At 43.5% G+C, this 27972-nt stretch overlaps 1 long non-coding RNA gene across 4 annotated transcripts in view; it reads left to right on the plus strand.

The window, feature by feature from the left end:
- Positions 1 to 27972, plus strand: part of LOC132252103 (uncharacterized) — a 519299-nt gene that overhangs the window by 379015 nt on the left and 112312 nt on the right. For 3 of the 4 annotated variants that reach the window (XR_009463852.1, XR_009463853.1, XR_009463850.1), the window contains 2 exons: positions 7334 to 7443; positions 14556 to 14756. This is a non-coding gene — a long non-coding RNA (uncharacterized LOC132252103). The remainder of the gene's footprint in view (positions 1 to 7333; positions 7444 to 14555; positions 14757 to 27972) is intronic. The other variant, XR_009463851.1, reaches the window with a different exon arrangement.

Here is a 27972-nt window from a genome sequence, read left to right on the forward strand (position 1 = left end):
AATTTAAAAAGGGATAAGCACAAGCTCCTGTGCAAAATGTCAGGGTGGGAGCTATGGCAAATGTATTAGCATTGCTTCAGTGGAGCTATTCTCATTGTAAGTATTTGCTATTGTGTGTGGTTGAGGCAGGAGGCAGAACAACCAATAGGATTTTTTAAAATTGGGTTTTTTTTAAAGCAGTTCCCATGTAGTTTTTACTGAAGAGGAAAGTAAATTACAGCTTTAGAGCAGACTTTAGTTAAGATCTTCTTCTTGATGTATTAACTCATCTAAGATTTATTGACTTTGGCAAAATTGCTCCTCTTTATTATATTCCGGTGTAGAACCAAGCTGTTCTTAAAATTATAGTTCTTTTAAACAAATACTTAAGTGAGACCTCAGTAGTTAATGGTTGAAATAAAATGGGCCTCCATCTATTTCTTATGTATTTCTTTTCTAAATAAAAGGTTGGGGAGATACAGAAACATGATGAAACCTATCAAGAATTTGTCAGCTAGGACTTAAGGAACACAGACATGAATGCTGGGTTTTGTTGGTTTTTTGTTTTGTTTTTTTTTGGGGGGGGGGGGGGGATTAGTTCAATCTGTGAATCCTGTTGGCAATAGAGGAGGGATGTGCTGTGGTCAAGTGGCTTGGTCCCTAAACTGGCAATCAGTAGAGAAGAAGTTTAACACTGGCTTTGCCAGAGAGCTGCTGTGGGATGAGCAACAAGTCATTTTGCCTCTGTTCCTTTTTTCCTAACTCCAGAGACGGTCCTTCTGTCTGTCTTGTCTATTTAGATCAGAGGTGCTCAAACTCCAGTCTGATGTCCCCTAGCACCATGTCATCCAGCCCTCAGGATCCCTGGGGAACCCCGCAGGTTGTGTCCCTATGTGCTAGATCAAAAGTGCTGGATGGTGTGGGGCTGATCCCAAGCCCAGTCCTGGCCAGGTAGGGGTGATGGGGGGGGGGGGGGGGTGTCCACCAGATCAACAACCAAGCTGGGCAAGGGCAACATGGGGCCTGATACAGCCCACAGACTGGCCCCATGCCATCCATCTGGCCTGCAGGGCCAAAATCATGAGCACTGCCGATTTAGACAATAACATTTTATGAGAAGAAAACATTTCTTGCTCCATGTTTGTAAAGTGCCTTGCACAATGGGCCTCTGATCTCAGCTGGGGCTTCTGGACAGCACTATAGAGTAAAATTAAATAGTAATTATTATTATTTGGCTTCACAATGCCATTTGTGGATTATTAGTGTATCAGTATATTAGCATATCAGTAAAAATTGCACAGGGGGTTTACAAGCTGATAGGACTCAATTCTGTACTCCATTTTATGGATGCTATATTATTATAACTGCTCATGTATCTTCATAGTGGATGATCATATTAGGAATGGATATCACGGTGAAGACCAACTTTTTTGGCTGGTATGCCCCAAATTAGCACTGCATCTCCCCAAGTACCACTCTGACCCCTTTTCCGTAACCAATCTACTACTTTGCTTTCTACTTCCTGCCCTGTGTCCCACTGCTATTTGTTCTCCCTCTGATCTGCCACATGCCACCAACAGAGGCTATCTGTGCCAGTTGTGGCATTCATGCAGAAGTTTGGTCACCCCTGGGATAGCAGAAGCAGTAGTACTTTGATAGCTAGAAGAGGTACATGCACACCTATACTCCTTGCTCTAAATGAAGCGAGTCTTGCTCCATTTGCAAGTTAAAGTGGTTTTTACTAACTGTCAGTGATACAGTCAAGGTTGAAAATCAAGATGGATTCCATACTTCTCTATGCTTAATGTCCAACAATATAGATTATACCCTCAGTTGTATTAATATAGCCCCACTGTCTTCAAATGAACTCTTCATTATACCTGTGCTATCCCATTTGTTTTTGTGCAACTGCAGGACTGTCCATTTGTAAAAGCAAAATTTAGATCCATTGTTTTGAATTTCCAATGTTCAGGGATGTTATTCTTTAATTAAAATTACTATAAATGTAAAAGCCCTTAGTGGAATGTATCTGTATTTGAAGGTGGGGTGTGAAGACCCCCAAAATCTTGAAATGTTTCATCTGGGTTTACTTGGTGGCAGTCCCTCCTTCTAAGACTACATATGAGCTGTTCCTGAACAGCTAATGATTGGCATCTTTGCCTACTTAGTAAACAGTCTCTAAATCGTCATTTATTAAATACTTAACTAAACCCAAGGCTCATAGATGTTCTAATAACACCAAATTCCATTCTGTTATGAAGGTAAATTTGTTTCTTATGGTGTTTGACTTGCATATAGCACACATTTGTCTTGCCGTAATGCGAGTCCTTCAAGGCAGGACATTTGTACAGTACCTAGTACAATGATCTTGCCTGGGATTTTTGAGTGCCACAGTAATGTAACCTAATACCAAAGAAGAATATGGTATAAATATTATTGTTTATATTCAAATATATATCATAGGACTTTAAAAGAAAGCATTTTTCAAGGGGAAAGAAAGTGTGAAGGGCCTGCTGCTATTATTTCAACTTGTGATGAGTTATGTTATACCTTTGTTTCAGTGGGATTCTTCTAGAATGAGGTATCACTCATTGGAAGGGTATCAGACACAACCGCCTCCCGCCCCCCCCAGCACGTCTACACATACTTTAATATACATTAACCTATTTTAATGTATATTATGTTGCCACAAAAAAACATGCTCTTTCTCTAATGTGCATTAAAATAAGTTAATGCACTTATTTTAATGTGCCTATTTTCTAGTACCTCACAGTGGAGGTACTAAATTTAATGTACATTACCAAAAGTGCTTTAATTAATGTGTAGTTGCAGCCAGTGTGTTTCATTATCTATATACATTTGCTAGGTAAATATGCACACCCAGGTTTTTTACTTTTTAATCATAGTATATATCATATTAGACCAAGGGTAGGTAACTTGATACCTTCAAGTCAGCCGGCCCTGACAATCTTCACCCCAGGGTACTCAAGGAGCTGGCGAGCATCATAGCCCAGCCTCTAGCGCGGATCTTTGAAAACTCTTGGCACTCTGGTGTAGTGCCCGAAGACTGGAAGAAGGCCAACGTGGTGCCTATCTTCAAGAAAGGGAGGAAAGTGGATCCGGCTAACTATAGGCCCATCAGCCTGACTTCTATCCCGGGGAAGATCTTAGAAAAGTTTATTAAGGAGGCCATCCTTAATGGACTGGCCGACGCCAACATCTTAAGGGATAGCCAGCACGGGTTTGTTGCGGGTAGGTCTTGCTTGACCAATCTCATTTCCTTCTATGACCAGGTGACCTATCACCTGGACAAGGGAGATGAGATTGATGTCATATATCTTGACTTCAAAAAAGCCTTCGATCTGGTGTCCCATGATCGTCTCTTGGAGAAACTGGCCAATTGTTGCCTTGGGTCCCCCACGATCCACTGGCTGGAAAATTGGCTCCGGGGTCGGACCCAGAGGGTAGTAATTGATGCAAGTCACTCATTGTGGTGTCCTGTGACCAGTGGGGTCCCCCAGGGCTCTGTCCTTGGACCCATACTGTTCAACATCTTCATTAACGATGTGGACACTGGAGTCAGAAGTGGACTGGCCAAGTTCGCAGATGACACCAAACTTTGGGGCAAAGCATCCACACCAGAAGACAGGCAGGTGATCCAGGCTGACCTGGACAGGCTCAGCAAGTGGGCGGATGAGAATCTGATGGTGTTCAACGCCGATAAATGCAAGGTTCTCCACCTTGGGAAAAAAAACCCGCAGCATCCTTATAGGCTCGGCAGTGCTATGTTGGTTAGCACTATGGAAGAAAGAGACTTGGGGGTCATCATTGACCACAAGATGAACATGAGCCTGCAATGCGATGCTGCGGCTAGTAAAGCGACCAAAACGCTGGCTTGCATCCATAGATGCTTCTCAAGCAAATCCCGGGACGTCATTCTCCCCCTGTACTCGGCCTTAGTGAGGCCGCAGCTGGAGTACTGCGTCCAGTTTTGGGCTCCACAATTCAAAAAGGATGTGGAGAAGCTTGAGAGAGTCCAGAGAAGAGCCACGCGCATGATCAGGGGTCAGGGAAGCAGACCCTACGATGACAGGCTGAGAGCCCTGGGGCTCTTTAGCCTGGAAAAGCGCAGGCTTAGGGGTGATCTGATAGCCACCTACAAGTTTATCAGGGGTGATCACCAGTATCTAGGGGAACGTTTGTTCACCAGAGCGCCCCAAGGGATGACGAGGACGAATGGTCACAAACTACTACAAGATCGTTTCAGGCTGGACATAAGGAAGAATTTCTTTACTGTCCGAGCCCCCAAGGTCTGGAACAGCCTGCCGCCGGAGGTTGTTCAAGCGCCTTCATTGAACACCTTCAAGATGAAACTGGATGCTTATCTCGCTGGGCTCCTATGACCCAGCTGACGTCCTGCCCTTTGGGCGGGAGGCTGGACTCAATGATCTTCCGAGGTCCCTTCCAGCCCTAATGTCTATGAAATCTATGAAACTCCTGGCATGCATGCCAGAGAGTAGCACACAAAGGCATGGGGCTGGGGTTGCACTGCCACAAGAATCGGGCCCTTTCCAGTCCCCCACCATCTGTCCCTGGCATGCCAACAACATCTTACAAGCCACGGTTATGGGTGTTTTTGGCATTTTGCCCCAAAACTTTGCTGAACCCTGCATTAGACTTCACATTTTCATTGTGCTAAAGATATCTCGGATCCTATGACTTATGTTCTGTCCTTTTCAAGCAAAAATATTTTGTAGGCAGATTTCAGTTTGCCGAGACAGGAGATTTATCTTCAGAAAGATGTTTTCCAGAAACATGCTCAGTTTTCTACGGATATACCAGTACACTATTATATCTTGTCCATTGTAGACCTTTGTTATAAGTTTGAATCCTTTTAGCTTTGCACTGTAGCAACTTTGGTAGGCCTTAGGCAGATTTTAAGTTTAAGTTAGGCCAAATTAGCATAAGTTAGTCTAAGGGAAGTAGTATAGGTGAAAGAACATTCACTATAGGAAAATCTAGGACCATTCCAGGAGACCTAGGTCTTGATTAGTGGTTAAAATCTATTAGTTCCACTTTTACCACAGTATGACACAAGGGTATATCCTCATATTTGTCTTGGTTTTAATCAGTAATTTTGTTTGAGGGGGGGCAATAAAATGGCGTCAATGTACTCCTGTCTGCATGCTGAAGATCCAACACCCCTTAGTGCTTAGTCTCCTGTCCCTGAGAGTATACCAGACCACCTGTTATGAGCTCTTAGGATTTTTAAGATCTGGTGATTCTAAGTTCCAAGACTGTTTTATTTTTGTTAAACTTGTTCAGCATTTGACTCTAGAAGTACAGTCTTGTCATGCATTATATGTGCTGTGTTAACCTTTTTTTTGGTAGAAAAATTTATCTTTGGAGATTTTTAATAAAATTTGCTTTTGCTTCCACCTCTTTGAAGGATTCATTTTGGTGGGAGTGGAGGCCATCAACATTATCCTCAGGTCCCTAGACTTTCTTCAGCAGAGGGGGATCTATTGTTCTAAAAGGAGCAAAATTCATCCTTACTTTGCATTAAGTATGCTGCTGGTATAAAGGTCATTGCTCCCTGGAAAACAAAGTCGAAAGCCTAACTATACACTCAGTTTTCAATAGCGGGTGTGTCTACATGAGACCCTATTGTGCAGTGGTTACTTGTTATTTAGTACTTGTATAAATAAATGTGCAGTAACTGGAGTTACTGTGGAGTAGCACTGGTGAACACCTTTTAAGTGACACTGCTGCACAGTAGCTCAGTACTACTGCACAGCAGCGTCTTGGCATGGTTTCTGCTATGCAGAGCTGGATTGCATCAGCTCGGTCATAGTTTTGGTGGTGCATATGGAAGACCCTCACCATCATTTGTACTGTCCCAGCATTATACTGGGGGATAGTTCTACCTCTCTGTGCCTGTTCTGGGGATACTGGGCAGGGTGGGGGAACCCACCTACCACATCACTGTTGCTGCTGCTACTGTTCCCAGCTGAGCCCAGCCTCATGCAGCCTGGCTGGAGTGGGCAGGAACAGCTTTGAAGGTTCCCCCTCCACCAGTATAGCAGGGAAAGCAGCAGGTAGGGGAGGTGAGAAATGGGAGGGAAGTGGGGATTTGAATTTGGCAGGGAAGGGGGGATTCTTACACATTTTGAGGGCTTTTAAAAAGTCCCCAGAGACTCCCACTGTGTGGTCTAGTGGGGTACAGCTGTGCCACTGCACCTGCTTTGGATCTGCCCGTGGTTACATAGCTCTGATTTAGTCTATAAGATGTAAATCTACAAATAGGTGTCTCATTCAAAGCTGCCCTTGGTGATCCAAGTCAAAACCAGAGACAAAAGAGGAGCAGGATAGTTCTTTGCGCACACAGCTCTTCCAAGTTGTATTGCTGCCCCTCTGATAGGTTTGTCCTTGGGATGAATGGCAATGACCTTGAATGAGTCATGTTTAATTTACAGATGTACAAAGCACTTTCCTGAGAAAAAGTGTTAACTCATTTTATCTCGGGGACTTCACAGGTACACAGGACCCTGGAATAAAGGCTTTCTCCTAGGAGAAATGAGATTTCTACTTATACTCTTAACGTAGCACTTGTAGAAGGAATAACACAGGCATCTCAGGAATGGATGACATCTTCAGATTTTTATGTATACAATACTCATTCATGGGAAGATGAACCATGGAATTATCTATCTATCTATCTATCTATCTATCTATCTATCTATCTATCTATCTATCTATCTATCTATCTATCTATCTATCTATCTATCTATGGTTCATGATGAGTGACAAGAAGATGCAATTTTATAGCAAGCTCTTTGCATGTAGCGAGGATGAATAAAGCTAGAAACAAAGATTTATAATATGTATAAACCAGCAATTTCTAGAGGAATAATTTGAAAAAATATTTCATGTTCAGTGCTTTTCTCTATTATTAATACAGATGTGCATGGACTCTAGTGGTCACCATCAAGTATTTTGGTTTCAAATACATTTGTTTCTTTCTTGTTTTGAGATAGATGGTTTCTTTTCATTTCTCTCTATCACAAGCTCATCCCACGGCCTGCTCTACCCTGGCTTGATATCCTCAAAATTTGGAACAGCTTCTACTCTGCTGGAAGCTCTGCTGTTTGGCTGTGCCCCCAAGCAGTTGATCTGTCACCAGAGATTACTAGAAAAGAGTAGCACTCCTTTGGTAACATCTTTTGCTGGTCATGTCCCCTTTGGCAAGACAAGTTGTGTAGAAACCTGTTAGCTCTATTATGTCTTCTCCTCTCTTTGTAATGTTCCCAGCTGGCCACTTGAGTCAATTTTATGAGTCCTTTTTCAATTCCAGAACTGTGCCAACCAGCTGGAGGGTTGAGCTCATGAGCATAGCTTTGTTTTTTCTATGCCAGCTTCTTGAAGTACTTTATGAAGAAAGCCACACAGTATCCTGATAAGTAGGTAAGAATTATTATACAGATTTTATAGCTTGAAAAAATGAGTCCCATGGGAGTTAAGTGAAATGACATTAGTGCTACAAAAATCTTTCAGGATGGTCAGGTTCATAGAATCTTACATCCTAGTTGTATATGCTAGCCATAGACTATTCTTTTTATATTCATAGAGCCATTTTGGGGGCAGAAATTATGACTCTCCTCAGAGTATTTCAGTTCCTGGAGAACACTAGCCCTCATATTATTGTGGTCACATGAGGCCAATATTTAATGAGGTGTTAAAAAGGTCCATGAAAAACAAAACAACAAATTCAAATAGAGAGAGCTCTAACTTTAGCCAGGATCTTCTTGAACTAGAATAATAATAAACCCTGAAAGTAAACTTGATTGCTCTCCTCATTTCAGAAAGATAACGTTGTTAGAGACAGCAATAACAGAGCAATGCCATATGTGTTCACACTATGGAATCTACAATGGGAGTTTTTCCAATGACTTTAATAGGCTTTGAATCAGGTCCCCATCTCACAAAGAGAATTGTGTTCTTATTATCATCTTGAAAATAAACAGGGACTAGATGTTACTGCATAAATGGAAGCAGTAAATTACACTGAAAGGGCAAGATCAACAGCTGGTGTAAATCAAGGTAAGTACAATGACTTCAGTAAAGCTGTGCCACTGTGCACAAGCTGAGGATTTGGCCCTGTGTTGTTTTTCCATAGATTTTTAAAGCCAGAAAAGACAATAGTTATTTCTTTTAACCTCCCGCATAATACATGCTGTAGCATTGCATGCAGAAATTTCTTCAGCGTGACCATAAAATCTGTATGAGAAGAGATATATCTTTTGGGAGGACATCCAGTATTGATTTAAAGATTCCAAGTAATGGGGAGAACATCATCTCCTTAGGTAAATTCCCATCTTTAAACACTTTGGACCAAGACAGAAGTGATTTTTTTGAGTGATCTGGCCCCTGAAAGTGCTCGACAGTCATATCATAACTCATGTGCACAGCCGCAGAGTGCTTTTAAAATGGTTGATATTGTGAAAAATTAACCTTGGTCAAATCAGGTATTACATTAAGGCACTTGAAAGCAGAGTGCCTTAGGGAACTTGTGTTCCCTCCAGGGTTAATTTTTCATGCAGGGGGTGGGGCTAGGCTGCTGATACAAGCCCAGCTTCTGGGCTGTCAGGAAGGAGTGAGGGGTAAAGGGAGGGAGCTTCTGAATGTTGAATGGCCAGAGCTGGGATGGGGGGAGGGGAGGAAATGGAGCCCCCTCACCTTGTGGGCCTCCCCCAGCTACCCCAGCTGGGGTATTGGAAGGAGCTGGGTCAGGCCCATGAGGCAAGGGGGCTCTGTTGCCTCCCCCTCCCCCTCAGCTCTTGCCATTCAGCAGATGGGAGCTCCACCTCCCCCTTCTCCCTCCCTCCTTCTCCCACTGACAGCCCCAGAGTTGGTGGGAGAGGCAGAGCTGGGGTGGCGGTGGCTCTGTAGTCTCCTTGGAGGCTGCTGGGGTGTCCTCGCCTGCTGATCAGGGCCAGTGCAGTCTAGCTACAGCCCCATCCCTGGCTTAACAGGTGAATTCCTGTTGGCTTGGTGGATGTAGGGGGGTGGGCAGTGGGCTCTAATGTGGGGAGGTGAAGGGGAGGTGGTGGGCTTCATGTAAAGCACTGTGAGTTAGAGTGGGGACCTAACATCTGTCTGTGCTCTTTGTTACAAGTTATCTCTTCTTTCTTTCTGGTCTGGATCTGTTAGTTTCTAGCCATGCTAGTATTGCCATCATCTGATCAATGAAACAAAGTCTTCCTTCAGAAAACTTTTCCTTCATATTTACTTTTATACCTTGACTTAGTTACATTCTAACCTTATCTTTGGCCAGCTATATATATTAAGACTCTTGTTTCTCTTGTAAAGTAGGTTTCCTGGACCCCAAATCTGTTCTGAACCCCTTCAGTTTCCATTCTTTTGGGTACTGTATTAACACAGAACAAAAGATGTTTCCTCATACATAGAGGGCACATCTATATGAGATGCTTACTGTGCAGTTGACTAACTGTACTGTAAATGTCTCAGCGTCTACACAGGCATCTCTATTAGGAAGCACAAAACTAATAAACCCCACAGAAGAGTAGTACATGTAAATACAAGTACAACCCTGCCACAGAGTTGTTTTTTTTTTAAACAGTGCACATGCAGATGCTGACCCAGCTGTCTGGGATACGAGGGTGCTTCAGTACAGAGCTGCATGCCAGCTAGCCCCATGCTGAAGCACCCTTGTGCCCCAGCCAGCCCCTTCGCAACACACTGAGCCTGGTCAGAGTAGAGCCAGGGCTGCTCTGACTCAGTTCAGTGTGCTGCAGTCTGAGTGCACATCTAAACTGTCTGCCTGGGAGCTTCCCAGAAGCAATAAACTGTGGAGCAGTGATCTCCATGGTTTATTATTGTGCACTAATGACATGTGTAGATGTGCCCAGGGTTTGAAACATAAACATTAATCTATGATTTTAAAGTTTTGTGTTGAAAATTGAAACGAATATTATATACATCAATTACATTTTCATAGTTTCATAGTTGGTAGGGTCAGAAGGGACCTGAGCAGATCATCAAGTCCAACCCCCTGCCATGGCAGGAAAAAGTACTGGGGTCAAACGACCCCAGCAAGGTGCTCGTCTAACCTCCTCTTAAAGACCCCCAGGGTAGGAGCCAGCACCACTTCACTTGGAAGTTGGTTCCAGGTCCTAGCCACCCTGACAGTGAAGTAGCGCCTCCTGATGTCTAGTCTGAATCTACCCTCTGCCAGCTTGTGACCATTATTTCTAGTCACTCCTGGTAGTGCTCGGGGGAACAGGGACTCCCCCAATACCTGGTGGTCCCCTCTGACTAGTTTGTAACAGGCCACTAGATCCCCCCATAGCCTTCTCTTGTGGAGGCTGAACGGTTCAGGTCCCTTAGTCTCTCCTCGTAGGGCCTGTCCTGCTGCCCCCTGACCATGCGGGTGGCCCTCCTCTGGACCCACTCAATGCTGTCCACATCCCTTGTGAAGGGCAGCACCCAGAACTGGATGCAGTACTCCAACTGCGGGCTGACCAGTGCCGCATAGAGGGGGAGGAACACCTCCTTGGACCTGCTTCAGATGCATCTGTGGATGCATGACAAGGTATGGTTGGCCTTCCTGACTGCGTCCCCACACTGTCAGCCCATGTTCATTTTGGCATCAATAATGACTCCAAGATCCTTTTCTGCCTCTGCACTGACAAGAAGGGAGTTCCCCAGCCTGTAGGTATGCTGCTGGTTCTTCCTCCCCAGGTGCAGCACCTTGCACTTGTCAGTGTTGAAACCCATCCTATTCTCATCTGCCCACCCCTGTAACCTGTCTAGGTCCAATTATGGCCTATTCCTCCCTTCTAGCATGCCCACATCCCCCCACATCTTAGTGTCATCAGCAAATTTGAATAGGGTGCTTTTTACCCCCTCATCCAAGTCACTGATGACGATGTTGAACAGCACGGGTCCGAGGACCGAACCCTGGGAGACCCCACTGCCCAAATCCCTCCAGGTCGAAAATGACCCATCCACTACCACTCTCTGGGTGCGGCCCTCCAGCCAGTTAGTGACCCATTTGACTGTGTAGGTGTCAATGCCACAGTCGCCTAGTTTTTTAATGAGAAAGTGCTTCGACAGTGTTGAAGGCCTTCCTGAAGTCCAGAAAGACTACGTCCACTGCTACCCTTGCATCTAACAATTTTGTGACCTGGTCATAGAAGGCCACCAGGTTGGTCTGACAGGACCTGCCTCTAATGAACCCATGCTGGTTGCCCCTAAGCATAACCTCCCCTGCTGGCCCCTCGTGGACATGCGCCAGGATAATTCTCAGAAAAAGCTTACCCAGGATTGCGGTAAGACTAAGTGGCCTATAGTTTCCTGGGTCCTCCTTCCTCCCTTTTTTGAAAATGGGAACCACACTGGCCCTTTTAAGTCCTCTGGCACCACACCAGAGCACCATGAGTGCTCGTAAAGCTGTGCCAGGGGTCCTGCAATCACCTCTGCTAATTCCCTCAGCCCTCTGGGGTGGAGGTTGTCAGGACCAGCTGATTTAAATATGTCCAGTCCCTCCAGAAGTTCCCTGACTAAATCCTCACTGACCCTAGGCCTGGGTGTGCCTCCCCCAGGGCCTGAGGGGGTCCCAGTGGACGGGCTGATCTGGTCCCTGCTCAGGAAAATGGAGGAAAAGAAATCATTAAATAGGTTAGCCTTGTTGTCTGGTGCGACAACCAGATTTCCTAGCATGTCTTGCAGAGGCCCCACGTTACCCGGTACCTTCTTTTTGCCCCCTATGTATTTAAAAAAGGACTTCTTGTCGTCCTTGATCCGGGTAGCTAGTCCCAGTTCCATCTCCACCTTGGCCTTCCTGATTGCTCCCCTGCAGCTCTGAGCAACCGAGGTATAGTCCTCCCTGGTAATGGCCCCTCCCTTCCATTGGGTGTACGCTTTCCTTTTAGCTAGAAGACATTCCCGTATGCTTTTGGTGAGCCATGGGGGCTTTTGCGCCCTCTTGCCCCCTTTGATCCTTGTTGGGATTACCTCCCTTTGGGCTTGGAAGATCGTCTCCTTAAGGAACGACCATTCTTTTTGGACACCCGACTCCCCTCTCCTCCAGGACCTCAGTACTTCCCCAACTATTCTTCTTACCTCATTGAAATCCACCCTTCTGAAGTCCAGGGCTGCTGCCTTGCTGCAGGCTTTTGCCACCTTGCACTGGATGGTGAATTCGAACGGGCGATGATCGCTGTCACCCAGGTGGTCGAGCACCCACAGCCCCCTCATGAGTTTGTCGCCTGTGGCCAGCACCAGATCCAACAAGGCGTCTCCCCTGGTAGGGCTGTGCACCTCCTGAGTTAGATGGAGGTCCTATATCTTGGCTAGGAACCTACGTGAGCGGTCAGACCTGGCTGACTGCTCTTCCCAGCAGATGTCTGGAAAGTTCAGGTCACCCATGATGACCACGTCTTTTGATGTCCCTTTATTTTTGAAGCCATTTAAATGGTATAGCATGTAGGAAGTTGAGGACTGATGGCTGAATCAGACTATGCTAGTCTTATTTTCTGGGCAGAACATTTGCTCCTGACAGGAGCAGTTCAGTCCAGGGCTCGTTCTGTCCTGCTCTGCCCCTCTACAACAGCCAGGAGGAACTCCAGGCTCCCTCTGATGCCAGCCCTGGGCTGATAGGAGGCATGGATGTGGGTCTTGATGTTTATATGACTGGGAGGCAGGTGCCCCCAAAGTTGGGACAGCTCTTCCCACCCCACAGAGATTGGAACTGGTTCCTATCTCCATGTAGCTGGGAGGCAGCTGCCTCCAGAACAGGGACAGCTCCCTCTACCCTGCAGAGATCATGACCAGTTCCAATCTCCATGTGGCTGGGAGGTAGCTGCTCACAGAGTCAGGACAGATCTCCCCATCCTGTGGGAATTGGGACAAGCCCTGATCTCCATATGGCTGAGAGGCAGCTCTCCTCACCCATGGAGACTGGGACTGGTCCTGATCACCAACAGAGCCAGGAAGCTTCCTTTGCCCTGCAGAGATCAGGGCTTAGCCAGGCAGCTGTGGCCCCCTGCTGCCTGGGCTGACCAGGAGCAAATTGCTTCCATTGAGTGTGTACACATGTACTTCAGCACATTAGTCAATGCACCATGTTTATAGTACTTGTATGTATTGGTACTAGTAAATAACACATTAGACTAATGCACAGTAGTGGATGTGCATATGTACATGGTAACACTTTACTGCGCATGAAATTAATCTAATGTGCAGTAAAGTGTCTCGTGTAGATGCACCTGCAGTATCTCAAATTTCTACTTGCAGGTAGAAAGTACTCAGAATCGGCAACACTGTTCCTACTGAATCTATGGGAAATAGATCTATAGAAATCTATTTCCCATGTTATATCCAGGACACAAAATGCCAAGCTCATGAGGTTTTTATAGCATAGATAGGATAGCTGATAAAATGAAAATTTCTGAACTATCTTCTATTCCTAACATATACTTCAAACTTCTGAATATTAGCCTAGCAGCCAACTTCCTGACAAAACCCTACTTTCCATCCCCATGCAATAAGAGTTCTTGTGAATAATGTGAAACCAGTGGCATATGCCAATGGTTATATTAGTCAGTTTCAGTATTTGCCAACCCTTTTAAACAGAAAATCTGCAAACAACAGGCTGGTTTTTTTTTTTATCTTCGAAGCAAGGAGGATTCGGCCTTAAAAGACTTACAAGCCTGAGGGTGATGGGAACTTTCAGCCCCAAACAAAGATATATTGTAGATAAAAGCTGATGAGTGCTGTATGTCATGCTAGCTGCAGCACTGTGAACCTTAGAACGTAGAAGAGGGGAATAGTAATATATGTAGGAATGGTTGGAGGAGACATTAGAATTGAAAGCTTGTTGTATATCAAAACTCTGAAAACTAAGCCAGGATATGATCAAATTGGTTAATTAAAATGCAAAAAGTGATTATAGTATCTTGTATTTGTTTACTACTTTGAGTATAAGCTGAGCATGAGCTCTATTAACTTAAGTTGTCCAAATCATGGAGGATCTGTCAAGGAGCTTCTCATCAATCTCCGATAATGACTATAGGAGTATTTAGCTAATCTGAGGGACACAGCTGGATTTTCATCCAACCCCTTCATTTCTGAAACACTAATTTAACACTTAAAGGAAAACTCCTATGTTGTTCTGTCAGACTTTGTTTAGGTAAACACTTTCTGCAAAAGAATACTTTCAAATTAAGAAATGTCATTAAAGAAATTTTACAGAAATTTCAGTAATTCTCCAGTAGCAATGGATATCTCAGCCCTAACTCTTTAAAGGTAGCTATTTTCCAGGAAGTGAACTCAACTAACACAATAAGGGATGCATTCCATTTAAAAATAAATGGGAGGACCAGGGTATTTAAAATATACTTCTTATGAGTTCCTAAATCCCTATTTCACTGAAGATATGTGGACAGTTAGGGCTAGATTGTAGTTTACCTTTACATGACTAAGTAGAACTTAAATAGCTGCCTAATTGCAATTATGTTCATAGTTTCGCTATTACCTTTATGTTTCCCATCCAGGAAAATGTTTTTAGATTTCAAAATGTTATTCATTCCACAATGGGACCAAAACGAAACCTTTGGAGATTTTACTTTGAAAGAGACTGATGTAGTCTGGGTTGGCCAATTGCCCAATGGCTAGAGGATAAGGGAAGCTTGACTTACGTCCTGGCTTTGCTGTTATCCAGGATCCCTAACTGTGATGCTACTGACTATTCTGGGGTGAGTCTTTATAATCTCTCCTGTTGAAGATGTCCTGTTTTGTACAAATAATTTACTATTTCCTGGTGCCAGCATGTGAACTTGAGGATTCTGTATGTAAGACACATGATATACTGGGTACATCTACATGTGCCCCTATGGCATTGTTGTTACTGTGCCTTACACACAGTACACGATTATTGGTAGCTGCTACATCACCGTAGCGATGTGCTATACTGAGGGAGCACGTCACTATGGTGATATAGCTGCAGCATCACAGTTTTTGCCTGCCGACGCTACATCATGGTATTGCATTGCTATGGCAATATAGTGTCACGTGTAGATGCGCCCACTGTCTCTTATTTTGACCAGAATTTCATCCTGGATCTGAAAAAAATGTTCATCAAAGCTAGTACACTTCCTGCAAGTTCTAATTCATATAGAGAGCAGCCAGTGCAAATGGACACTAGCCCAATAGTTTCCATTAAGCTATATTTATTCACACAGATAGAGGACCCATTTCATATCCTGTAACTAGGAGATCAGTAAAGATGTGGAAGGAGTTGTGCAAGCATTAGCATTTTCCTTGAGGTTGTTTTTGCTGTTTTTGTTTTTTATTTAGTGACAACCCAATTTGGTGGTTTATAGCTGAAGTTTATTTATAAGTTCCAGACTAGAAGATGCAAATTGTAAATTCTCAGGTAGGTCATGTAGTCAGTAGCACATCTCTTATTTTTCCCCAAAAATGGAATTCAGTGTATAGTATTAGAAAGAAAGAAACCAAATTAGCAAAGTAAAACTGGAATTTAAATATTGTTATAAAAAGCCAGCTAAATAAACAAATGAGCCACCATCTTCAGTCACTGCTCTAATAAAATACTCACCCTGATCTTCATTGCAATACTGATCTGTAGTCTGTTGTCATGTCTTTTTTGTTGTTGTTGTTGTCATTTTGGACTTTCAACTGGCTTTTTGGCAGTTGAATTAGGCTTCTTGGGTTCTCTCCAGGAGAGTTGTTATTGTTATAATTTGTATGACTGGCATAAATATTTTTGATGGAATAAGTTATAGGAGCAATAGGCACTGCAATTTCTTTTTCAACTACATAAAACATACAAGTTAAAATGCTGTTGTCCGTTCTTGTTTCTCCTACCTATATGAATTCATTGAAAAGGTATTTGCCAAGGTACATCATCTTTGGTATCTAACAAACATTTTTACTGGTATTTAAGTCATGTTAGAACTTCTGCTTTTGCACTTTATGATGAGCTGCTACATAAATACATAAGCACATTTCTTATATGAGAAAGTAATTTTATAAAGTGGCGCTCTCCATAAACTCAGAAAGATTCCATGTAAGCCTAGACCCAAGTATAACAAGCAATGCAGTGAATGCATACATAATCATATTTAAATATCTGAAGTTTCCATATTTATGGGTTTTTAAATAAGAAATATAATTGTGTTTTGGGAAGTTTGCAGGACATCTTTGTGCCTTCTCATCAGTATCATCACTACAGTTTAACATATTCTGCTGTCTTAATATTTACTTTATAAATTGCAAGATGTTTACCTAACTAGGGCAGTAGAATATGAAGTTGCTTGCTGATGACTCTATATACTCTATCAAGCTCTAACAGGTGTGAATTCCATACATTACAGAACCAAATCCCATAAAATGTCTCTGATTCCAGTATCTTGCAAGAATAGCCACTGCATGACCCAGGTTGTTGGTAGAAACTTGTTGTGTGGCTTGGGGTCAGGCAGCCCTGAATCATAAACCTGTGTTTCTTCATACTGTAGTTTCCCAGAAATGACTAAAACTCAGCTGTCAAGTTATTTTTTTTCAAAAGGTAGGGTTGGGGGAAGATTACAATTTCCTCATGTGTTTTTGACAGCATAGCCTAGTGCTTGAAGTGCAAGCACACTTTAAAGGTCCCAAGTGCATTGAATTGTTGCACCAAGTGATAGAATTCCAACAGAAACAGGGTTGTTCACAGAATTTTCTTCATAATTACATTTCAAAACTATATTGATTTCTTATATGTCAATTCTTATTACAGCTTAAATGTCAGGCTCCTATTCCTCTTGGATGAATATCTTAAATTTGGGCCTTTCTGAATAGCTGTTTTCATTGTAGATTTTTCTCTAGGACCTCTTCCTTTAAGACTGCCTTTTCTGGGGGTTTTTAACACTACTTCTGCATTTTATTTTTTGCTATTGGCTCTCTGTTCTCCTCCTCATCTTATCTGTTTCCCTGTGCTCTTTAAGGATGATTAGTGAAGCAGCACTGGCACCTTTGTACACAATTCTCACTGTAACTTTAGAATTTATCTTGCCTCTAGTATGTGTAATAATTACAAGTTCCAATCAAAGTACATATTTTAAGTTACAAGTTTGTGTGGTTGCTTTAGTAGAAATGCAAATGTTATGTATTTAACATGCAAATGAAGAGAAATAAATATAATGCATGAAGTCTGTATTCCATCTCAGAAGTAATTGTAATGTGTAATAAGAATTCGGCAGTCAGGTTTGACAGGAGAGAAGGCTCAACAATTTTTATTTACTGCATGAGCACTGATATAAGTGTGACTACTGAGGCTGCTGGTAACTTTTAATGTGCATGGGGCATGCTCAACACCCTAACAGTATTATCATAGCCACTCTCATGTTAACATAGCATCATGTCACTGGTATGGTTATGCCCACATGTGTAGCTTGATACCTCTTCTCACAGCATTGAGTCTTTCTTTCAAGTAGAATCTTTGCACTTGATGAAACTCTACCAACACAACACAGGATGTCATGAGGTGCAGTTGATCCTATTCACTGTTAACTGGCTAAATATTATAGAAGTATTTGCTAAGGAAAACAAATCAAATGCCTCACAATAGTCACAGTGCTAGAACTTCACGTTTCCAGTAGATTCAATTTGTGAGGGACCCTGCAAACCAATATTATTTCTATTGTCTCCTGCATTCTGCTTTAAGTTTTAGTTTAAATCAAACTGCATGCTGCAAATGAAAACAAGTCAGAATTTCCTGAGTTTTACTTTGCTTTTGTTCAAGATGCCATTAATCTGCCAATTTTTTAATAGTTTCCACCACAACTCCCACCATTTTCTTGGAATTTCCCTGTGTGAAAAAAAAATCAGTCTCTGTCTTTCTTGAGAGTCAGTGGCCAGCAAGTCCCATCATCATTTGATCCATAGTCCTCATATTCATTTTTGACTTAACAGACAAATTAGGCTGATTCTTATCTTCCTTCTTCCCCAGTATCAGCTGCTGCTGAATCTACTGTCTATTATCTTGTTCTGGTCCCTGATGTGTCCTAGAACTAATAGTCAGAAAGAGGAAATTAGACATCAAAGATAAAAAAGGAAGGAGGGATATTGGAGAAAAGCACAATTAATTGCTAGAGTGAAGACATTATTTATATAAAATATTGTATAAATATTTTGCACAATCTGAAATTAATAGCTGCAGCTGTCAATATTCCAACAAAGAAATAAGAGCAAAGGTGACTGTATGTTACAGTGCGACTGATGCATGATTCTTTATATATTTGTAAGGGGTAAAGTCTTAAAAGCTATCCACTGTTTCACAAGAGGCCAGTGGAACTATTTCATTATTGCAGTAATGTAATTAGAAATCTCATAAGCAATCAAGCAGCCAAATTCTGCACCAGCTGTAAGCAACTAAAACAAAAGATGACAAGTGGGCCTGCAAGTAATGAATTACAATAATCCAGGTGAGGAATAACAGACAAATATATGAGTGTTTTGGTGTCCCCAAGAGACGAGATGGGATATAGGCTGGAAATTATCCTAGGACAGTAATAAGATGGCTTTGCAATCTGATTAATATAGACATCAAACCTGAGCTTGGAATAAAAAATAATTTGTTATGAGCCCTGAGGCTTTTGGAGGGTGTAGCAGGTGTCAAAGGGAACAACCTAGAACCTAGAAATAATATAAAGACTGACGTTGAGGAGACCTGATGGAAAATAATTTTTATTCTGTCCACATTTCGTTTTAGAAAATTGGATGACATCCAAGCCGGAATATCATAATGTTAGTTTCACAACACAGAAAGATATAAGGTATGCTGCATTTGGGCATTATCCCAACACTTTAGAATCGAATCTTATTGTGTCTAATGATGTCACAGAAATGAAAGATACGCATAAAAAAGACAAAATTGTATTCATTTAAAAATATTTTTTTAAAATACCTATGTATTCTATTAAACACTGAGAGAATATCATACATAATATGATTAAATTATTACTATTAACTATTTTTTTCAGTAAAAAAACCTGTCTTAAATTATCATCTAAACCTGGCATAAATGTTAAAAAGATTTCCAATCTCCATTTTACTTAAATGGGCTTTAGATCAAGCCCTGAGATTATACTTGCAAAAATGGGCTTGGAAACAAGGAGTCTGAAAACATATTTGTCTTTCAGTTTCTATGAGAATCCAAGCTGTAAGTATGTCACTGTAAGGGCAATGTTCAGGTAAATTAGGAGCCTTGTTTCAGACATGCAACTCTATATCATCTAGTGTGAGGGTAGTGGAGAATAGTGGTGGGTGTTTAAACTAACATGTCCTGGTGATTTTTACAATACCTAAGTAACATAGATCATTGAAAAAGGTGATGGATTATATATAACTGTAGCTGCTAGTTTCCTGGTCTGTTAGAACAGATTGTAAGTTATTGGGAATGCCAGGTATGAAGAAGAAAAACTAAAATAAAAAGGCATGCAAGTTGAGCCATGAGACCAACAAGAAAGAGACAAGAGATACCCTGAACAGCAGGGAGGCAAGGAACTACTAAATCCTTAATCAAACATTAATACACGTGTCCTCTGATTCAGGTTTCTACTGGTGTTTTGGTTCTTTTATTCCTGTCATAACACATGTTGATTTGGAAGTTGGTACACTTTTTGAAGGATGATTCATTTCCCAGGTTGTAATCTTAGTAGGAACTTGAGAAATGTTGTGAATGGTAACTTGTTAGGAATAAGAAGTATAATTCTGAAGATATGAAAGTGCTTGAAAGGAAAACATTTTTCAAGCACAAAACTGTTTCTGTGCTACACTGCCCCCAGATTCTCCAGCAAGAAAGACAGAAGAATGACAGTGTTAAGTGCAGGCATGTGGGTAAAGTAAATCAATTTTAGTCTTTGTAAAGACACAGAATTTTTTAAATAGAATTTCTCCCTTTTTCATCTTTACTTTTCTCAGTTTCATATCTCCAAATCATGTACCCATCCTTAATTGAAACATAAAATAGTATAATTCTATTATACTATGTGACCTGGAATAGTAATTGGTTTTAAAAGGGTATTGGGTGGAATTCTGGCTTCATCAAAGACAATACGTTTTGTCAATTACTTCACTGATAAGGGTGGGGGAGGGGGGTTGTCTGCTCTATGCCAAATCAATGATGTATCTTGTAATGGATGGGACTGGGCATGCCCTGGCATAATACCATATTTGCTTAATTAGAATATGTGTTATTTTCCCCCATTTAACATAAGGAAAAAGCCCCTCTCCTTACAATCAAGTACAGGGTAGTAGTGGGCAAGCATCTGCTGCAGCTCTAGCTCCAGTTCTGGCTTGGACTCCAACCCAGGGTTGGGGCCAGAGCCAGAGCTACACCTGCTGCCTGCCTTGCACTGGCTCTGCAGTCCCCATCACTCCTCCCCCACTGCCTGAAGCCCTTGCTGCCTCAGTCTCCCCCCTTGCTGCTTCTCCCCCTCTCTGCTGTACCCCTCTTTACCTTTGCTCCATGCTGGCAGACTCTGTCCTTGGTGTAGCTTGGAGCATAGAGCACGGACATGTATTCCAGCCTGGCCCTGGAGCAACAGTGTTGGCTGTATGTCACTGCTATGGGGCAGGATGGAGACATGCTCAGTGCCCCAGGCTGCAGCAGGGACATAGCCTGCCAGTATAGAGCAAAGGTTAAGTGGAGGAAGTGCAGAGGCAGGTGGTTGGAATACACTTTGGGGTGGGGGAGGTGGGAGGAAAGGGGGGCAAGTACCTAAAGCTGTAGGGAACAAAAGCATTGTGGAAGAGAGGACACAGGAATAGGGGGATTGGGGGCCTGAGGCTTCAGGTACAATGCAGGGACAGGTGGCAGGGAGCAAGTTACCTGCCTTTCTCACTGTTTGTCCTACTGCCTCCATATTTCCTGCCTCTACCACCAGCCCCTACTACCTGTCCCACCAGTGCCTGACCCCCACTGCCTGCCCTACCACATATGCTGTACTGCCTCCGCCCCTCCCCCCACTGCCTTCCCCATTGCTGCTTTCCTCATCACCGCTCCCCCCCACCTCCTTCAATATTAGGGGAGATGAATTTAAGATGACCTTCCAATAATTAGATTCCCTACATGAAAAATTATAATAAATTTATATATTTTTCATGTATAAAATCCAAATATTTGGGGGGTGACCTTATAGTCAGATGCCAACTTCCAGGGGAGGCAGTTAAAAGTGGCTTCTGTTGGCACCTGTGTGATTGCGATTGCAATTGCAATTGCAGCAGCAACCAGAAATCATAACTGTCCATGTGCACCTGATGCCAAGCTGCATCTGCATGCTGCTGCCCTGTCCACCTAAGTCCACTGACCCTCTTCAGTGCCAGAAGTTCCAGACTCATTTCAGCAGCTATTCTCATGCCTGGTGGAGATGAGTCTAGAGTAGCCTTACGGGTGAGCTTCTAGCTTTTGAGTGCATCAACAGACTTGGTGGCCCATGCTCAATCCTGACTTCCTGGGTCCTGCTGCTGACCCAAGAGCAGGGTTTCCCCCTGACAGTTAAGAATTGAACTACTCTCCTGAGGATATTTTCTCCTGTTTGCTTAAAAGTTCTAGTATAACCAAACTCTGCCAATGGCCATCCTTGAATCGTGGCTTATTTTAGTTTTTGTAGTTAATTCAGAGAGAACAACATTCACTTTTAGGCATAGGGGCAGCAAAAGTCTTAAACCAGAGACACAGGGGTGAATTTCACTCAGAATTCAGATCAGGTAAATGTGTCCGCATGGTGTTAATATTTAATGGCAGAGTTCTTAATGATATATATTTCTTTCAGCTGATCAGTGATTGCTTTCATCTAGACAAGCCATAATGCTCAGTTTCATCCAACAGCTCTAACAGAATTTATACACAAATACAAGCCTCTAAATATATTTTGTGTTTAAAAACTTATGCCTTATATACTGTTTACATTACTCCCACACACTAAAAATGCAAACTCTATTCCAGGGATATCAAACATCCGGCCTGTGGCCATGGAACTGATTTATCTGGCTGCCACAGCCTGCCACAGAATTTGGGGTCTCTGCACCTCAACAGGCATGGCTATCATTGGGAGTCCCTTGGTTCCATGCTGCTGTTATACATAACACCCTGTTGCCACACACTTCTGGAGCTGTGCTGCGTTGCTGTTCCATTGTGCATGACTGTACATGCTGCACTGCTGCACACCCTGTGATCTACATTTCTGCCCAGTCAAAGTCCTACACCACCACATGTCCCCCGGCTCCATGCTGCTGCCTGGCCAGAGCCCCACAATGCTGCCCGAATGAGGCCCCATGCTGCTGTCTGCCCCCAGACCAACACTGCTGCTTGGCCCCAGAGCCACTCTGCTGCCTGAACACAGACCTACTACAGTTACTTCTGGCTCCGCAGATCTGGCCCAAGAGCAGCCCCTGCAGTCCAGATCTGCCCTGGGGCTCAGGGTGTGTTTGATACCCTAATTTACCCATATCAAAAGAAGCAGTTACAAGATGGAAAAGGAAAAGTACCTAGGTTATTTAGTTTTGTTCACTTAGTTGCCTTGAAGAATTGTTTCTTATAGCTTAGTCTAGTTTTAAAGGATGCAAATAACTAGATCTTGTCTCCAACTTCCATTGGAGACAATTCCACTGCCTAATAGATCTTGCTGAAATCCAGTTAGTCCTGGCATTCAGTCTGCATTTGCTCTTTCCCTATTTTTACCCAATTATCCTTTGCTAATAGAGCTAACAACATAGGTTCTTTTTATTGGTCTTGGAACCTTACTATTCCCCACCAATTAGCCAAGCACCTATTCCTTTCCCACATGGCCAAGTCTTGTGGCTGTGTTGCACAAAACTCCAACTTAATAATGAAAAGAATCATTTCAGTTCAGGCCTTTTTGCCTAATTGTTGCAGCCCTTTAATGAGTCTTGCCAGGTCCCCCTAAGTGGATGAGTATTTTATTATAATTGTTTCCAAGGTCCGAGCTGAGCATGGTTGGTTAACTTTCAGCCACAGTTCTAAGAAGCAGAAACACACCGTGCCATTTGAGCAGCAGCTGGGGACTTTAGGTCCATGAATATGGTAAGAATGTTTTCCTTTCAAACACTTACAAGTCCCTCCCCCAGCTCTCTGCACCTGCTCCCTCCTTTTCCTTTCCCTTCTGTGCTCTGTGGCACCTTCCCTCCCCTCCCACCTCACTCCCCCATCTCCCCTTAATGGTGATACCACTGTCCCCAGCTGAGCCTGGCTCCTGACTTAGCCCAACTGGAGTTGAACAGGAGCTGCTTTGGAGCTCCTCTCTGCCCTCAGGGCACCTGGGGAGAGTGGCAGTGGCAGGTAGGGGAGGGGGAAAGGGAAGGGGAAAGGAAATGCCACTGAGTACAGAGAGGAAGGGTGGAAGAGGGCGATTCTTACCTGCTTTGGGGACTTAGAGTCCCCGGCTACCATTCATCTGTCATAATCTGAAAGGGGGATGTGACTGTATCACTACAACCCCTCTGGATCTACGTCTGGCACAAAATACAGAAATAATCTTTGATAACAAATAAGAGGGAACATACTCTTGCTCAGGGAGTGGAACTATTCCCAGGGTTTTCCCTGCTTTTTTAACAAATGGCTACCTACTATAAAATGCCTAAAAAGAACCCAGGATTCCTCCTTTCCTCCTGCACAGAAAATTCAGGTGCATTAATTGCACATGCAGATGCACCCACTGGTTGCACCAGTCTACTTCAATGTAAAAGGTTCTAGTGGAAATGAAAGTAGATATTTTAAAAGGACACTTAATTGGACTTTAAAAAGGCAAAAATAAAAGACTTATAAAGCCTCTCTATAAATGTTTAAGGGCATCTAGATTTCAGGGCTGTAGCAGGAACATAGGCAACATAGGACTGGAAGGAACTGTTTTGATCATTGAGTTTGATTTCTACTATTGTAGGCAACCCCTTATATAATTGTTTTCACAGGCTACAGCTTAAAACCAATTTGAATAGGACTACACATGGCAATAAAGTTAAAGCATGTGTAAGTTTCTGTGCAGTTGAGGTTCATTTGTATATAACATATTCACCCTAAGTCGCTCTAAAGGGCTCACAATAAATAAGGCAACCCTCAAATAAAACACAGAGGACTTATGAGAAATTATATATGAGTGAGGGAGTGATGAGGAATGGTTCCTATTGTTGTTGTTGTTTACATAATAATGCTGATAATAGCAATACTAATGACAATAATAGCAGTAACAACAATGATAACAGTGACAATAATATTTACTTTTTTAGTTCACATTTTTTCTCATATATTGCAAGGAATGATGATTGTGCAATTATTCTAAATTGGTGGCAAAGAAATGAAAATACCTGCCAAACTGAATTTAATCATCATTCTTTGCAAAGAGCCTAATAGCATTACATGATAATATCTAGACTTTTACAGAAAGAAAAGTATTCCTTAGAAGTATTTTTACTTGTTCTTCATAAACAGGTCTAAGTATGATCTGGGCCTGTGGGTGAGGCAAAAGGATTAGATAACATGTTTATTTGTCTTGCTTATGATCAGGGATCCTGTTTTTTTCTGATAAAAAATTGCAAATTCTCTGATAACCCCCCCCGCCCAAATCTGCAATTAAAATGAAACGCCACTATATATAAGTATTAATTGAATACAATGATTTATTGATATACTTGTTACATCTCGACTCCATGTGATGCCTAACAGCTAGGGAGACAACGGATTGATGCACGCATTGCTCTTCAACAGCTTTATTCAAAATGGAGACAGCTTGGGGCAAGATCCAACAAAATGGGGAGTAACCACGAACATGAGTTCTTTCCATGTTTATACATTTATGGTTTATGCTCATTAACATTTACTGCACATTTGTCCCTCCTTTGTTCCACCCTTATTCCTTCCCATCTTAAGCTCCACCTCTGTTTACTATTTATTTCATTAACATGGAATTACCTATACATTTCACTTATTTACATGTCTTTTTGCTATGAGTGCATGCCTAAGACCCTGACCCCTGATTCTCTCAGTCACTTGTGGTCTCTTCATAGATTTCGTAGACATAGACATTCGGGCTGGAAGGGACCCCAGAGGATCATCGACTCCAGCCCCCTGCCCCAGGGGCAGGAAGTCAGCAGGGATCACAGGATCCCAGCAAGATAAATATCCAGATGTGTCTTGAAGGTGTTCAAAGTGGGTGCTTGAACCACCTCCGGTGGCAGTCTATTCCAAACCTTGCGGGCGCAGACAGTAAAAAAGTTCTTCCTTATGTCCAGCCTGAATTGATTGTGGAGGAGTTTGTGACCTTGTCATCCCTTGGGGCGCTCTGGTGAACAGACGTTCCCCCAGATCCTGGTGAGCACCCCTGATACACTTATAGATGACCACCAGATCACCCCTGAGCCTGCGCTTTTCCAGGCTGAAGAGTCCCATGGCTCTCAGCCTCTCATCATAATGTCTATTTTCCTGACCTCTGATCATGTGCACGCTCTCCTGTGCACTCTCTCAAGTTTCTCCACATCCTTTTTGAATTGTGGAGCCCAAAACTGGACGCAGTACTCAAACTACAGCCTCACTAAGGCTGAGTACAATGGGAGAATGATGTCCTGGGATTTGCTTGAGAAGCATCTATGGATGCAAGCCAGTATTTTGCCCACTTTACTAGATGCAGCATTACATTGAAGGCTTATGTTCATCTTGTGGCCAATTGTGACCCCCAAGTCCCTTTCATCTGTAGTGGTAACCAGCATAGCACTGCTGAGCCTATAAGCATGCTTCAGGTTTTTCCTCCCAAGGTGGAGAACCTTGCATTTATCGGTGTTAAATACCATCAGGTTCTCATCCACCCATTTCATGAGCTTGTCAAGATCTGCGTGGATCACCCTCCTGTCCTCAGGAGTGGATGCTTTACCCCAGAGTTTGGTGTCCTCAGAGAACTTGGCCAGTCCACTTCTGACACCAATGTCTACATCGTTGATGAAGATGTTAAAAAGTATAGGCCCTAGGACAGAGCCTTGAGGGACCCCACTGGTCACAGCACACCATGATGATTTACTTCCATCAACCACCACCCTCTGGGTCCTACCGCGGAGCCAATTCCCCAGTCAGTGGATCATGGTGAGGTCAAGGTCACAGTTAGCCAATTTTGCCAAGGGGTGATCATGGGATACCAGATCAAAGGCTTATTTAAAGTCAAGATATATGACATCAATCTCTTCCCCCTTATCCAGGTGATAGGTCACCTGGTTGTAAAAGGAAATGAGATTGGTCAAGCAAGACCTACCCACAACAAACCCAGGCTGGATATCCCTCAGGATACTGCTGTCAGGTAGTCTGTTAAGGATGGTCTCTTTGATAACTTTTTCCAAGACCTTTCCCAGGATAGAGGTCAGGCTGATGGGCCTGTAGTTTCTTGGATCTACTTTCCTCCCTTTCTTGAGGATAGGTACCACATTGGCCTTCTTCCAGTATTCGGGCACTTCACCAGAGCACAGGGAGTTCTTGAAGATCCATGCCAGGGACTGAGCTATGATGCTTGCCAGCTCCTTGAGTACCCTTGGATGTAAACTGTCAGGGCCGGCTGACTTGAAGGTATCCAGACTATCAAGGTGTTCCTTCACAAGCTCAGCTTTGATGGAGGGTAAGGAATCTCCCTCACCCGGGCCTCCCTGGCCCACAGTGGGCAGGGGCATCCCGTAGGACCAGTGAAAAACTGATGCAAAGTATCCATCTAGCAAGTTTGCTTTTTCCTGGGCGTTGGTTGTCAGATGTCCCATCTGGTTTAGCAGGGGTCCAATGTTGCGCTTCCTTTTCCTTCGGCTCCCCGCATATCTAAAAAAGGACTTTTTATTGTTCTTGATACTTGTAGCTAGCTGGAGTTCCGTCCTCTTGCTGATTTCCTCACCATTTCCAAGGTCTTACTTCTGCTTTATCTCCTAACGATAGCTGGTGAACCGCATCCTGCTTTTTCTTACACAATAAGCTATATATCTTACAACAATACTATGTTGTTAGGAAAATGCTTGCCTAAGTGTCTTGAAATGTTACTTCTAACATACCATTCTACCTTGTGGTTAGCAGCTTTGCTAGGCCACAAGTTATAGCCTTTTATTCAGTGCAAATCCAATGCTCCCCAAGATTCAAATACTGTCACCCTAACAATACTTATAATTTTAAAGCAATTTGGCAGCCTACCAGTGCCTCAATCACTACAATAAAATAAATTGTAAATACCTATACATTTTGGTATTTGATTTTGGAGTTTTATCGTGGAAAATAAGAGCTCCCTCTGCCCCCTTAGCATACAGAGCTCAGGTGCAGGCCCCTCATTGCCAACTCACAGCCCCACAGCCCTGCTGGTGCTCCTCACTCTCCTCCCATACCCCACAGTCCTGCCGGTGCCCCTCAATCTCCACCCCTCCACAGCCTGCCAGCCCTGCTGGTGCCCCTCACTCATGCTCCACAGCCTCCCCCCAGCTCTGCTTGTGCCCTTCACTTCCCTTCACAACTCCCCCCACCCCCCCCGCCAGTCCTGCTGGTGCCTCTCTCCCTCCATCCACAAACCCCTGCCCTCCCAGCCCTGTCAGAGGGGTCCCCCAGCTGCCAGGGTTATGGGGCCAGGGACCCAGGTTCACAGTCCCCTGCTCTATGCAGTAGTCCAAGCCCCAACTGCCACCAATGGGAGGCAGCAGCTACTGCAGCATAGCAGATCATGGAGCCCAGCTCCCCCTCCTCTGCAGGCAGCATGGCTGGCACAGAGCCTGTGGGGCAGGCAGGTATGGGCTGCCTGCTTTAGGCTTGGGTTGTGGGGGCTGGCTCCCTGCTGTTGCAGGCACTCCCAGGATGGGCGGGGGGTGGGGACCCATGCCTCTCAGACCTGTGCGCAGGGCAGGGGTGGGTGCAGGATGCCCACTGTGGGCTCAGGCTCCCCACCCTGCTAT

This window comes from Alligator mississippiensis, chromosome 1, assembly GCF_030867095.1.
Source record: "Alligator mississippiensis isolate rAllMis1 chromosome 1, rAllMis1, whole genome shotgun sequence".
Lineage (NCBI taxonomy): Eukaryota > Metazoa > Chordata > Crocodylia > Alligatoridae > Alligator > Alligator mississippiensis.